Consider the following 15,606-nt stretch of genomic DNA (forward strand, 5'->3'; position numbering starts at 1 on the left):
TTCTATTCTTATAACATCTTTTCTGGGGCAGGTCAACCAAAACTGAACAAAATACTCCAAGAGCAGCCTCACCAGTGTCCTGTACAAATGCACTATGACCTCCCAACTTTTATACTCATTTCCCTAGTACACCAAAGGCCTTCTTCACCACCCTCTCTACCTATGATTCCACTTTCAGTGAACCATGTACCTGTACTTCAAGGTCTACAAAGTTTTCCAAGGCTCTGCCATTCACTGTGGAAGTCCTACCTGACTTTGACTTTCCCAAATGCAACACCTCATACTGAACTGAACTAAACTCTAACTGGCATTGCTCAGCCCACTTACTCAGCTGATTAAGATCCCCTTGTAATTCTTGGCAATATTCTCGAGAGCTTCAAGTTCTTAGGAGTGAACATCACCAACAGCCAACCCTGTCCAACCACATTGACGCCACAGCTGAGAAAGGTTACTAGTGCCTCTTTTTACCCAGGAATTTGGCATGTCCCCTTTGACCCTCACCAATTTTATCAATGCATCACTGCTTGGTATGGCAACGCTGCTCCCCATGCCCGCAAGAAAGCGCAGAGAGTTGTGGATGCAGCATAGCACGTCATAGAAACCAACCTCCTCTCCAGGTACTCTGTCTACACTTCTCACTGCCTCAGTAAAATAGCCAACAGAATCAAAGACCATACCAATTCCAAACATTCTCTCTCCCCCGCCCCACCCATTATGCAGAAGATGCCAAAGCCTGAAAAGCATACCACCAGGCTCAAGAACAGCTTCTATCCCACTATGATAAGACTATTGAATGGTCGCACATTACGAATAAACTCCTATCAGGCTTCCAGCCAGGTACAGGTATTGATTTTAACCAACATTTCAATGACAAACTCTGTCATCCTGATGAAGATGGCAGAGTTTTGTCATTGAAACGCCAGTGAAAATTGATACTTGTACCTGGCTGGAAGCCCGAGAAGAGTTTATTCGTTATATTCGTCAGGAAAGCAGTAGATCCTTTGTCCCCCAGTACAATAAGATGAACTCTCAACTACACAATCTACCTCATTATGATCTTGCACCTTATTGTCTGCTTGTACTACACTTGTACAATATGTTCCTGTAACACTTATTTCTGCTCTGTTGCTGTTTTACCTTTTACATCTCAATGTACCTTTGCAATGAAGTGATCTTTACAGATAGTATGCAAAACAAGCTTTACACAGTACCTTGGCACATAAGACAATAATATTCCAATTTACCACCTTTATGATGTAATCTGCAAATTTACCTACAAAACATTGTATGTTCTTATTCTTATCCTTATCATTGATACAGATGACAAACAATATGCCCAGCACTGACACTTGAAGTACACCACTACTCACAGGCCTCCAAGTCCAAGAAAGAACCTTGTAGCATCACCCTCAAGACAATTTTGTATCCAATTAGCCTGCTGTACCTTGGTTCCATGCAATCTAATCTTATAGAGCAACCTACTGTGTGGACCAATAAAGTCCTTACCGAGGTCCATATAAACCATGTCTACCACCCTGTCTTTATCGAATTTCTTGATCACATCATCAAAACACTCAATCAAATTTATAAGGCATGATCTCTCCTGCACAAAGCCATGCTGTCTACCCTTAATCAACCAGTCTTTTCAGATGTATGTACTGTAAATACTAGCCCCAAAATCCTCTTCAGTAACTTAGTACCACAAATGTTACACTTACTGGTCCTACAGTTCCCAGGCTTCCTTTGCCACCCTTTTTACATAAAGGCACTACCCTACCAGCCATGGCTAACGATGATGGAAGTACAGTATCTCAGCCAGGGCTTCTCTAGCCTCCCACAATGATCTTGGATAACTTGGTCGGTTGTTGGAAATTTGTTTACCTTCATGCATTTTAAGACATTCAATACCTCCTCTGTAATGCGGACTACACTGAAGACCTCACCATTTACTCTTCCTTATTCCAAAGTCGTCATGTAAAACCAAAGGAAGAAATGGTCCTTGCCCATATCCTGTGACTATACACAAAGGTGTCGGCTTTCATCTTTAAATGGCCCTGTTCTCTCTCTAGTTACTCTTTTTCTCTTAATATACTAAATATTCTTTGGATATTCCTAAATATCCTCTTTGTGCCCCCATTTTGCATTCCTGGTTCCATTTATGAGTACATTCCTGCATTCTCTGTACTCCTCCCGGGATACACTTGATCACAGCTGCCTGTACCTGGCCTATGCCTCCTTTATCCTGGCCAGGTCTTCAATATTCCTTGTCCTCCAGGGTTCCCTACTCCTACCAGCCTTGGCCTTCACTGTAACAGGGATATACAGACACTGAGTTCTCACTATCTCACCTTCAAACGCCTTCCACTTATCAGATGCCCCTTTGCCTGCAAACAATCCACTCCAGCCAACCTTTGCAAGCTCCTATGGACCAGTTCTGTCCTTTTCCAAAATAACAGAACAATTGTAGTAACTGGTCCCTAGATGTTCCTCACTGTCATCTCAGTCACTTGCTTTGCCCTATTACCCAGGAGAAGGTCAAGCTACAAATTAGCTTTATGTGATACTCTTGGTATCAGAGTCATACAGCACCTAAACAGGCTTTTGGCCTATCGTGTCCATGCCAACTTTTTTGCCCATTTACACTCATCTCATTTGCCTGCATTAGGGCTATATTCTTCCACAGCTTCTTATTTAGGTGTCTGTCTAAATGCCTCATAAGCATGGTGATTCTTTCTGATTCCATCACCTTCCCTGGCAACACATTCCAAACATCACCTATCTCAATGAGTCAAAAAAATTACCCTTCAGATCTCTTTTCAAACTCCTTCCTCTTATGTTAAACCTATGCCCATCTGTTTTTGTTGCCCCTAGTAAGGAAACAGAGACTTTGACAAACTATCCATGAGTCTGATGATCTTACCTACTTCATTCAGGTCACCACTGAGCCTCCTTTGCTCCAGGAAAACAAGACCAGCCTATTCAATCTCTCCCCATTACCAAAGTCCTCTCATCTTGAAAAATCTCCTCTGTGCTCTCTCCAGGGGAATCACATTCGTAGAGTGTGCACATGCCCAACATGTTGATGAAATCACAGAGAAGGCATGTCAGTGGTTCTACTTCATTACGAGGTTGAGGAGATTTGGTATGTCATCAAAGGCTCTTGCAAGTTTCTACATATGCACAATGGGGAGCTTTCTGAGTGGCTGCATCACGGCTATGGAGCATCCGATGCGAGGATCACAAAAGGCCGCAGAGTGTAGTTTTTTCCACGACAGACACAACCTTCCCTGCCATTGGGGACAGTGCAGCTTATGTCAGTTTTTTAATATTTGGTGAGTTTCAATGAGATCCCCCCTCATTCTTGTAAACTCCAGCATGTACAGTCCCAGAGCCATCAAATGTTCCTCATACATTAACCATGTCATTTCCAGGATCATCCTTGTGAATCTCCTCTGGACCCCTCCAATGTTAGCACATCCTTTCTTAAATAAGTAGCCTAAAACTGCTCACAATACTCCAAATGCGGTCTGAACAATGCCTAATAAAGCCTCAGCATTACATTTGTTTTTATATTTTAGTCCTCTCGAAATGAATGCTAACATTGTATTTGGTTTTTTTACCACAAACTAAACCTGCAGGTTAACCTTTGGAGAATCGTACACGAGGGCTGCCAAGTCCCTTTGCACCTTTGATTTCCGAATTGTCTCCCTGTTTAGAAAATAGTCTCTGCCTTTATTCCTCCTACCAAAGTGCATGCAGAAACACTTCCCAACACTGTATTACATCAGCCACTTCTTTGCCCATTCTTCTCTTTCTAAGCCTTTGTACAGACTTCCTGCTTCCTCAACACTACCTGTCCCTCCACCTATCTTTGTATCGTCTGCAAACTTGGCCACAAAGCCATCAATTCCACCTCCAAATCACTGACTTACTGTGTAACATGAAAAGAAGCTGTCCCAACACCAACATTATTAGTCATCAGCAGCCAATCAGAAAAGGCCCCCTTTATTCCCACTCTTTGTCTCCTGCGTCAGCCAACCTTCTAGACATGCTAATATCTTTCCTGTAATACCATGGGCTCCAATTTTGTTCAGCAGCCTCATGAGCGGCACCTTGCCAAAGGCCTTCTAAAATTTCAAGTGTACAGCATCCAGTGAGTCTCCTTTGTTTATCCTGTCTGTTATTCCCTCAGAAATTCCAAAAGATTTGTTAGCCAAGATTCCCCCATAAGAAAAGTATGCTGACTTCAGCCTATTTTGTCAAGTGCCTTCAAGTACTCCAAACCTTTCAAACCTCTTACTAACCACTGAAGTCAGGCTAACTGGCCCATAATTTCCTGTCTTTTACCTTCTTGAAGAGTGGATTGACATTTTTGCAATGTTTCAGTCCTCTGGAACCATTTGAGAATCTAGTGATGTCATAGTCTGGATCGGGGTCCCTTTAAATTTACCTTGTTTACGTTATGATCCGAACCGTTGATTCCCTGTTTTCCCGTGTCCCTCGACTTTGGTGATTAGAGGCAATTAACACTTGGCTGAACCGGTAGTTTATAGTCTCCGGCTTTCAGCCATTCGGCGCGGGAGCGTCTGCCAAGTCATCAAAGGTACGGTGCGCCGATGTCATCTGGCCGGAGCAAGCCTAGTCTCTGCCGAAGCGAGTGCCCGTAATTCGCCCTTCCTCACCGGAGCAACCCTGTCCAGTTACCTCACCGAAGTGAGTCTGCAAAGTTTCCTCACCAAGGTGAGTCTGTCAGTTAACCTGCCGGAGGGAATCAAGAACTGCTGTATACTGTTCCTGGGCCGAGTCGAGAGCTCGCCACTACCCAGAGGCCCCAAGTCAAGTCCTGGCTCCGGCGGCATTGAAGTTCCAAGTCAAGTCCTGGTCCTGGCGGCATTCAAGCACCAAGTCAAGTCCTGGCCCTGGCGGCATTCAAGCACCAAGTCAAGTCCTGACCCTGGCGGCTTCCCAGTTCTGCCTCTAGTCCTGGCCCTGGTAGTCTGTGATTCATGTCCTACCCCCTTGTTTGAATCCCTTCTCTGCCCCTCTCGCCTCTAGCCCTCGTCTGCAGCCCCCACCTGCACTTCGGTCTAGTTCCATCGCCGGAGCTAGATAGGTACTGTTTGATGTTCATTCGTGTTGGTCTTGTCTTGTCTTGTCCTTGCCTCCGTGAGGTAAGTCAGGCCACCTTGCCGTTGCTCCGGGGGGGGGGGGGTCATGTTTTGTCTTGTCTGGTCCTCGACTCCGTGGGGGTAAGTCTGGCCGTCTTGCCGTTGCCCCACGGAGGGTCATGAGTCCCGGCCCTATGTCCTGTACCCAAGGAGGGGTCCCGACTCTGTGTTCTGTGTATGTGTCCATGTTTCCATGTACCTGCTTTCCCGAGACTGAGGCTCTGTGTTCCCATGTTCCTCCTCTCCCTAGCCCATGTCATGTCCATGCCTGGTCTGGGGTCCGAGCCCGAGTCAAGACCCAGGTACTGGGTCCTTGCCCAGTCTCGGGCTCGGAGTCCATACCCAAGCCTCTTCATGTCTCCTCTAGTTCTGGGAACCGATTCAGAGTCCGAGCCCAGACCCTTGGTCCCAGCCTAGTTGGAGTCCTGAGTCCTTCTCCAGTTCGCTATTTCCTGCTCCTGCCTAGCTCTCCTGGTATCGAACAATAAACTAAATCTAAGTAACCTCACAAGATGTGTCTTGCATTTGGGTCCACCCTTGCTCCCAATGCCCCGCCATTGTGACAAGTGATTCTTGAAAGATCACTGCTATTGCCTCCACAATCACTTCAGCTACCTCTTTCAGAACCCTGGGGTGTAGTTCACCTGGTGGGTAGGTGACTTACCGGTATCTACCTTCAAATTTTTCAGGGTTCCAAGCATCTTCTCCTTGGTAATAGCAATTACATTCACTTCTGCCCCCCTGAAACTCCTGAATTTCTTTCACATCACTGTGTTTTCCTCAGTGAAGACTGACACAAAATACATATTAAGTTCATCCACCATTTCTTTGCCCCCCATGACTACCTCCCTAGTGTTGTTTTCCAGCAGTCTAATGTTCACCCTTGCCTCTCTTTTACTATCTATATATCTGAAAATATTTTGGTATCCTGTTTTATATTATTGACTAGCTTACCTTCATATTTACAACTCCTCCCTTGGAGGGTCAGACACCCTGAGCCAATAGGCTGGTCCTGGACTTATTTCATAATTTACTGGTATAATTTACATATTACTATTTAACTATTTATGGTTTTATTATTATTTATTATTTATGGTGCAACTGTAACGAAAACCAATTTCCCCCGGGATCAACAAAGTATGACTATGACTATGACTATTTCATCTCTTCTCTCCTTATTGCTTTTTCAGTTGCCTTCTGATGATTTTTAAAAGCTTCCCACTAATTGTTGTTATATTGTATGCCCTCTCTTTTGCATTCATGATGCCCTTGCCTCACTCTCCCTTTAAAATACTTATTCTTTGTGATGTATCTGTCCTGCACCTTCCCAATTGCTCCCAGAAACTCCAACCATTGCTGTTCTGCCCTGATACTGTCCCTACCAATCAGCCTTGGCCACCTCGTCTCTCTTATCCTTCTGAAGCTCCCGTTACTCTGTTGTAATACTGAATCATCTGACTTTAACATCTCCTCAAACTGCAGGGTGAGTTCTATCATATTATGATCATTGTCTCCTATGGGTTCCTTTACCTTAAGCTCCTTAATTAAATCAGGTTCATTACACAACACCCAATCCAGAATTGCATTTTCTTTAGTGGACTCAAACATTAGCTATTCTAAAATGCCATCTCTTAGGCATTCTACAAATTCCTTCCCTTGGGATCCAGCCACAACCTGATTTTCCCAATCTACCTGCATATTGAAATTCCCCATGACCATCTTAACATTACCCTTTTTAATGCTTTTCTATTTCCTATTGTAATTTGTACCACACATTGTGGCTAATGTTCGGGGACCTGTTTATAACTTCCATTCTCAATTTTCAAAACTGTTGGACTGTTGAACCTATTATTTAATTAAAGACACATTTCAACTCATACCACTGATTGCAATGTTGTTCTATCATCTGGATATCCTTCCTCACAGTCTCAATACACACTGCATCTACTTAATATGCCAACTGCCCCATCCCCTGCCCTATCATTCCGGTTCGCATCCCCCTGCCACACTAGTTTAAATCCTCACCAGCTCTAGCAAATCTGCCCGCAAGGATACTGGTACATCTTGAGTTCAGGTGTAACTTGTTCTTTTACTACAGGTCATAGCTCCCCAAAAAGAGATCCTAATGATCCAGAAGTCTGAAAGCCTGCCCCCTGCGCCACTTCCTCAGCCATCTCTACCATCATTCTATTCCTGCTCTGATTAGCTTATAGTACTGGGAGTAATCCAGAGATGAAGAATGAGAGGAGATCTCATTCAAACTTACAAAATCCTTATTTGTTTTGACAGAGGAATCTCCACTGGCTGAGGAATCTAGTACTGGGATCATAGTTTCAGAATTAGGACTGACAGCTGGAAAAAATTTCCCATATGTATGGTGGTGAATGTTTAGAATTGTGTGTTTTGTGGGGGGGGGGGGGGGGTGGAATTCATTGATTTCATTCAAAACAGAGAATAGATTTCTAAGCATTGAGGAAATTGATGGCTCTGAGATTAGCTAAGACCCTGGTGAATGGCAGAGGAAAGTCCAGATGCTTCACTCCTGCTCCTAATTTTGATGCCCTGATGTTAAACCTAAGAGCTTTAAAATCAACAGACATAAAGCACAAAGGAGACAGGCATTATGTGAAACCCCAGATCGGCACCATGCAAAGCACAAAACCAAAACACTTTAAATTCTTTTTTGTGGTATGGCAGTCACTACCATCCGTAATTGTCATCTGAATTTAATTGTCCTTTAAACTATTTCAGCAGAAGGTGTGGAATCAATCATATTCAATGATCAAGGATCGATGATTATCATTATTCCTCATATATATTTGCATATATTAGGAAATTCATGCGATGTGTTGGCTCTGCATGTAACATAAGACAACATTCAACAATTATACAGAAGTAGAATGATATAAAAATACTTAGAAGTAGAGTTATGGAATTAAGTGTGCAAGTATTAATAGGTAACCCAAAGTAATGGCATTTTGCCATGGAAATGATAAGTCCATCTGCTCCAATATGGCAGCCATGATGCTTTCTTTACTCTGAGCCAGTTTTCGTTCCACATAATTCTTTGTAGGCATCATTATTCCCTCTGTGTTATGAATTCTAGTCTCAGTCCAGAAACCTACGGTTGCATTCCAAAACACAACTGAGGGGCCCTGCACTGTAGAAATGATTATCTTTGGCCGAGACATTCAGCCAAGATGTCACTTCTTGTCTCAGGATGGTTAATAGAAGATGTTAGGAAGTTTATCTTGATGTTGCGGACAATGCCGCAAACAACATCATTAATGCACATTACCACTTCACTGTTTATAGGATCTTGCTGCCCACAAATTAAAATAGTGTGTTTACCAAAACACTCACTTCATTAGAATGGTCTTGATGAAGGGTCTCGGCCCAAAATGTTGATTTTTAATACGCTTCCATAGATGCTGCCTGACCTGCTAAATCCCTCCAGCACTGTGTGTGTTACTTTGGATTTACAGCATCTGCAGAATCTTTTGTGTTTATCACTTGGTGACGTAGTCAGGAGCACAGATTCTGTGACCATGAAAGTGACACCAGGATTGAATTGAATTGACGTTCTTTCTTACATCCTTCACATACACAAGGAGTAAAAATCTTTACATTACATCTCCATCTAAATGTGCAATGTGTATTGTGCAATTTATAGTAATTTGTAATAAACAGTATGTACAACAGGACAGTCAATTTTGCATAGAAGTACAATTGTATCAGCATGAATTAATCAGTCTGATGGCCTGGTGGAAGAAGCTGTCCCGGAGCCTGTTGGTCCTGGTTTTTATGCTGCGGTACTGTTTCCCGGATGGTAGCAGTTGGAACAGTTTGTGGTTGGGGTGACTCGGGTCCTCAATGATCCTTCAGGCCCTTTTTACACACCTGTCTTTGTAAATGTCCTGAATAGTGTGAAGTTCACATCTACAGATGTGCTGGGCTGTCCACACCACTCTCTGCAGAGCCCTGTGATTGAGGGACGTACAGTATAGCACAGCTCCCATACCAGGCAGTGATTCAGCCAGACAGGATGCTCTCAATTGTGCTCCTGTAGAAATTGTACGTTGTCTCCCAGATGTCAGAGCTGAGGATGTCTCAGAGTGGCCACAGAACATTCACAATGGAGAAGGTGAGCAGCCAGAGATCGTGGTGTTTATTGGCACCAATGACACAGGAAGAAAGTGGATGTGAAGTGAGTGCAGGGTGTTAGGAAAGAGGCTGAAAAGCAGGACTTCAAAGTAATCTCTAAATTGCTCCCAGTGTTGTGTGCTAGTCAGGGCAGGAATAGAAAGGTAGAGCAGATGAATGTGTACTGAGGAACGAGTGCAGGTGTCAGACTTTCAGGTTCTTAGATCATTGCAAACTCTCAGGGCATGTTAGTTCCCCTCTTAACTGGAGGGGAACTAACATTCTAGAAGACAGGTTCTCTAGTAACCATATAACCATATAACAATTACAGCACGGAAACAGGCCATCTCGGTCCTTCTAGTCCGTGCCAAACTCTTACTCTCACCTAGTCCCACCGACCTGCACTCAGCCCATAACCCTCCATTCCTTTCCTGTCCATATAGCTATCCAATTTATCTTTAAATGACAACATCGAACCTGCCTCAACCACTTCTGCTGGAAGCTTGTTCCACACAGCTACCACTCTCTGAGTAAAGAAGTTCCCCCTCGTGTTACCCCTAAACTTTTGTCCTTTAACTCTCAACTCATGTCCTCTTGTTTGAATCTCCCCCAATCTCAATGGAAAAAGCCTACCCACGTCAACTCTATCTATACCCCTCATAATTTTATATACCTCTATCAAGTCCCTCCTCAACCTTCTATGTTCCAAAGAATAAAGACCCAACTTGTTCAACCTTTCTCTGTAACTTAGGAGATGAAAACCAGGTAACATTCCAGTAAATCTTCCCTGTACTCTCTCAATTTTGTTGACATCTTTCCTATAATTCGGTGACCAGAACTGTACACAATACTCCAAATTTGGCCATACCAATGCCTTGTACAATTTCAACATTACATCCCAACTCCTATACTCAATGCTCTGATTTACAAAGGCCAGCATACCAAAAGCTTTCTTCACCACCTTATCCACATGAGATTCCACTTTCAGGGAACTATGCACTGTTATTCCTAGATCCCTCTGTTCTACTGCATTCTTCAATGCCCTACCATTTATCATGTATGTCCTATTTTGATTAGTCTTACCAAAATGTAGCACCTCACATTTATCAGCATTAAATTCCATCTGCCATCTATCAGCCTACTCTTCTAATTGGCCTAAATCTCTCTGCAAGCTTTGAAAACCTACTTCATTATCCACAACTCCACCTATCTTAGTATAATCTGCATACTTACTAATCCAATTTACCATCACCATCCAGATCATTAATATATATAACAAACAACATTGGACCCAGTACAGATCCTTAAGGCACACCACTAGTCATCGGCCTCCAATCTGACAATACTACTTCAATATTAATACCTAACAATTGAACCTTCCTAACTAATCTTCCATGTGGAACCTTGTCAAAGGCCTTACTGAAGTCCATGTAGACAACATCCACCGCTTCACCCTCGTCAACTTTCTTGTAACCTCTTCAAAAAATTCAATAAGATTTGTCAAACATGATTTTCCACGCACAAATCCATGTTGACTGTTCCTAATCAGACCCTGTCTATCCAGATAATTATATATACCATCTCTAAGAATACTTTCCATCAATTTACCCACCACTGACGTCAAACTCACAGGCCGATAATTGCTAGGTTTACTCATAGAACTCTTTTAAAACAATGGAACAACATGAGCAATACGCCAATCCTCCGGCACTGTCCCCATTTCTAATGACATTTGAAATATTTCTGTCAGAGCCCCTGCTATTTCCACACCAACTTCCTTCAAGGTCCTAGGGAATATCCTGTCAGGACCCGGAGACTTATCCACTTTTATATTCCTTAAAAGCGCCAGTACTTCCTCCTCTTTAATCATCATAGTTTCCATAACTACCCTATTTGTTTCCCTTACCTTACACAATTCAATATCCTTCTCCTTAGTGAATACTGAAGAAAAGAAATTGTTCAAAATCTCCCCCATCTCTTTTGGTTCCACACATAGCTGTCCACTCTGATTCTCTAAGGGACCAATTTTATCCCTCACTATCCTTTTGTTATTAATATAACTGTAGAAACCTTTTGGATTTATTTTCACCTTACTTGCCAAAGCAACCTCATATCTTCTTTTAGCTTTTCTAATTTCTTTCTTATTAAGTAATTAACAAATTTCTTAATTCAATATGTCAATAGTTGATCAAGAGGAGCCATACTGGACCTGGTGTTGGGTAATGAGTACTTTGCATCAGTATTTACCAAGAAGAAGGACGTGGAAGATAGGGAGTTCAGTGTAGAGCGTGATAATAAAGGCATTTTGAAATCAAGAAGAACATTAAGATGAGTAAGTCCCCAGAGCCTGAAGGGACAAACCACGTTATTGAGAGAGTCAAAAGATAAAATTGCTGGGAGCCTGACCAACATCTTTGTGTCCTCTCTTGCCACAGGTGACGTCTCAGAAGATGGACAAGTAGCCAATGTTGTCCCCATATTTAAGGGAAATATGGATAATCCTGGAAACTATAGACCAGTTTCCAAGGCCCGTAGCACTGCTGAGGATCCCTACCACCCATCCCATGATCTCTTTCCCCCACAACCATCAGGAAGGAGGTACAGGAGCATCAGGACTCAGAATGCCAGAATGGGTAACAGCTTCTTCCCTCAGGCTATTGGACTAATAAATACACTGTCACTGCCATTGTCCTTGTTACTCAGACAGCAAGCTGTTTATTGTTCACTGTTTACCTGTGATATGCACTATATGCACTTTGAATTATGTTTTATTAACTTATTTCTGGTAGTATTTTGCTTTATGTGTTGTGTGCAACATATGTATTGTGGGTGTACCATGGTATGGAGGAATGTTGTTTCATTTGGTTGTATATATGTACAGTCAAATGACAATCAACTTGAACCAGTCAGTCTCTCCTCAGTGGCAGGGAAGTTACTGGAGAGGATTTATGAGTATTTGGAAAACCATAATCTAATTAAGGACTGTTAGCAAAGCTTTGTACAGGGCAAGGCGTATCTTACTAACTTGATTGAGTTTTTAAAGTATTAGGGTAATTGATGATAGAGCTGTGGAATGTGGTCTATACGGATTTTAGAAAGCTGTTTATCAAGGACCCTCATGGGTTCTTGTTTGTTTGTTTGCTGATTAATTGATTGATTGAGATACAACATGGAATAGGCCCTTCCAGCTCTTCTGAGCCGCACCGCTGAGCAATCCCCCAATTTACTCCCAGCCTAATCACGGGACAATTTACAATGACCACTTAACCTACCAGCTGGTACATCTTTGGACTGTGGGAGGAAACTGGAGCACCTGGAGGAAACTCGTGTAGTCACGGGGTATACATACAAACTCATTGCAGGCAGCTGCAGAGATTGACCCAAGTCACTGGTACTGTAAAGGATTGTGCTAACCATTATGCTTCAGAGGCAATTAAGATGCGTGGGATTTAGAATTGACTTGCCTGCAGAAGACAGAGTGCAGTTTTCAATGGGTCTTATTCCAGCCCGAGGCATCTGACTAGCAGTATTCTGCTCTGCTCTGTACTGGGTCCTCTGCTGTTTGTGATATATATGTATATACAGAAATGACCTGGATGAAAACATAGATGTGTGGGTTAGTAAGTTTGCAGATACTGTGAAGGTTGGTGCTGCTACAGATAGTATGGAAGACTGTTGAAGGATGCTGTGATGCTGTGAGATGTCGATCAGTTGCAGACAATTGGCAGGTGAAGAGTAGCCCAGACAAGTGTGAAAAGTTGCACTTTGAGAGATCAAACATAAAGAAATAGCACACTGTTAATGGCAAGACCTTTCTGCAGAGCCGTCTTGGGACCAAGTTGATCGCTCCCTAAAAGTGACTACACATGTTGACAGGGCAGCAAGAAGGCATATAGGATGGATGCCTTTATTAATCAAGGAACTGAATTGAGGAGTTGGGAACTTACATTGCAACTTTATAAAACTAGTTAGGCAACATCAGAAGTCTTTCATTCATTCTTGGTTTCCCCATTATAGGAAGTATATTGAGCTCTTGGAGATGGTGTAGAAGAGATTTACCAGGGTGCTGCCTGGATTTGAAGGCATGTGCTACAAGGACAGGTTGTAGAGACTTGTGTTGTTTCTCTGGAGCAGTGGAGACTGAGGGGAGATCTAACAGGGATCTATAAGGTTATGAAAGGCAGCGATAGAGAAGAGTGTAGGTATCTTTTTCCCATATCAGGAGACATGCAATTAGGATGAGAGGGGCAAGTTCAAAGGAGATGTGGGAGCCAAGTTTTTTTTAAACACAGGGAGTGGCAGGTGCCTAGAATGGACTGCCAGTGGCGGTTGTGGAAGCAAATCTGACATGAATGTGCAGGAAGCGAAAGGATGTGGACATTGTGTAGGCAGAAGGGATTAGTTTAACTGGACCTATGATCAGCGTTTCCTCCAATGTCTTTTACAGCTGCATGGACTAACCATTGCTCTGAACAGGAAATTTTTACAAGGACTGAAAACTGCATAGAACTTCAAATGTTTAAATGACAGGAAGATTCCAATCGCACTGCAACAAAGGCTATGTGCCCGGGATCATTTCAGTTACTGTGCAGCCATGCACCTGTGCAGCTATGCACCCATGAGCTTTGAGGAATAGTGCTTCGCTAAGCACAGTATTATGAACCAAAAGGCCTGTTCCTGTGCTATACTGTTCCATGCTCTAATACCAATGACTGATGAGATTTTTTTTTGCTCAATTTTAAATTCTTTTACTTTGAAGATTCCATGCATCTTTAATCTATGTGAAAATCACTGAGCTGGTATTATTGGTAACCTTGCTTAATGTATCTACAAAATCCTGAGAAGTAATATCTTTCAAATTCAAGATAACTCCAGCTCCATGAGGCTTCTTGTGCTGTCTGTTATTCACCTAATTTCCAAATAACGGCATTGTAACCACCAGCACAGCACTGGAGATCGTCTCATAGGTTCCATGTGTCTCTCCAGGAGTCAGGAAAGCTTGTGCTTTAGGATGTGTTAGTTCAAAGATCAGTGGAAAACAATAAATTATTCCTGCCAATTATCCAATAAAACCTGAATCAATTAGACACAGAACATAGAACATTGATATCCACGGCACATTACAGGCCTTTCGGCTCACAATATTGTGCCGACCATGTGACTTACTCTGGAGGCTGCCTAGAATTTCCCTAGTGCATAGCCCTCTATTTTTCTAAGCTCCATGTACCTAACCAAGAGGCTCTTAAAAGACCCTATTGTATCAGCTTCCACCACTGCTGGCGGCAGTGCATTCCACACACCCACCACTCTCCGTGTGAAAAACTTACCCCTGATATCCCCTTTGTACCTTCTTCCTTTTAAATCTTTTTATTGAATAAGTATACAAAAGGGTAAGCCATATAGGCACTAATACACTGTTAGAATATAATAAAATTACAGGAGATATTAATACAGAAAAAAAAGTGATACAAACAATGTAATTTAAACATAACATACTAAGGTAACATAATAGTATACTAATTTATATATATATATATATATATATCAATAGAGAAAAGAAAAAAAAAACCCAAAAAAAACCCACCATGCAACTAAACTAAAAGTTGAAACTTAACCTGTGATAGCATAGTGAGTTCAGTCTGCTGAACTTTGGTTTCTCAGCTTGCGGAGTTGCTACATAGCTATGGGGAAGCATCAGAAATATAGAGCAATACTCACTTTTAAGGTGGTCTTATGATGGGTCTCTCAACACATTTGAGCAGCATGGAAAGAATCAATTTAAGTGAAAGAAAATTAAAGCTATTCTCTGTATGTTCTCACATTTATTTTTTGATTTATTTATTTGATGAATTGTGTAGGCTTGCACTATGAGCACAATTAAAATGTCAGATATAAATTTTCATAATAATTTTGTTTTTTTTTCCTAGCGTGTATTCAGGTCATCAGTCCATCCTTGTTCCTCCACTTGAATTGGAGAGCAACGTCTCTCTGTGGCTCTCTGCAGTTAGTCAGTACAAAGTGCGCGTGACTTTCTGTTCCTACTCTGTAATGGAGATGTGCACTAAAGGACTTGGTGCACAAACGGATGCACTCAAGGTAGGAGCCAGTAATGAATCTGGAGTTTACTTGGCAAATTGTGTCAATGACTGGGTCATTTGTTGAAGTATGCTGTGTTAGCTAGATGACAACACTTTGTCTTTTCAAATCATATTTAATCTTGTTGATGTTTATGCTAATGGCATATTTTGCAAAAGGAAATCACTTTACCTGTTCCTTATAAATCTAAGAAATGTCA

At 42.2% G+C, this 15,606-nt stretch overlaps 1 pseudogene; it reads right to left on the reverse strand.

Moving 5' to 3' along the window:
• Nucleotides 1-10,058: 10,058 nt before the first annotated feature.
• The window catches only part of LOC140198722 (UDP-glucuronosyltransferase 1A6-like), a 32,149-nt pseudogene continuing 26,601 nt past the window's right edge, over nucleotides 10,059-15,606 (reverse strand).

The sequence above is a fragment of the Mobula birostris genome, chromosome 6 (assembly GCF_030028105.1).
Source record: "Mobula birostris isolate sMobBir1 chromosome 6, sMobBir1.hap1, whole genome shotgun sequence".
NCBI classification, from domain to species: domain Eukaryota; kingdom Metazoa; phylum Chordata; class Chondrichthyes; order Myliobatiformes; family Myliobatidae; genus Mobula; species Mobula birostris.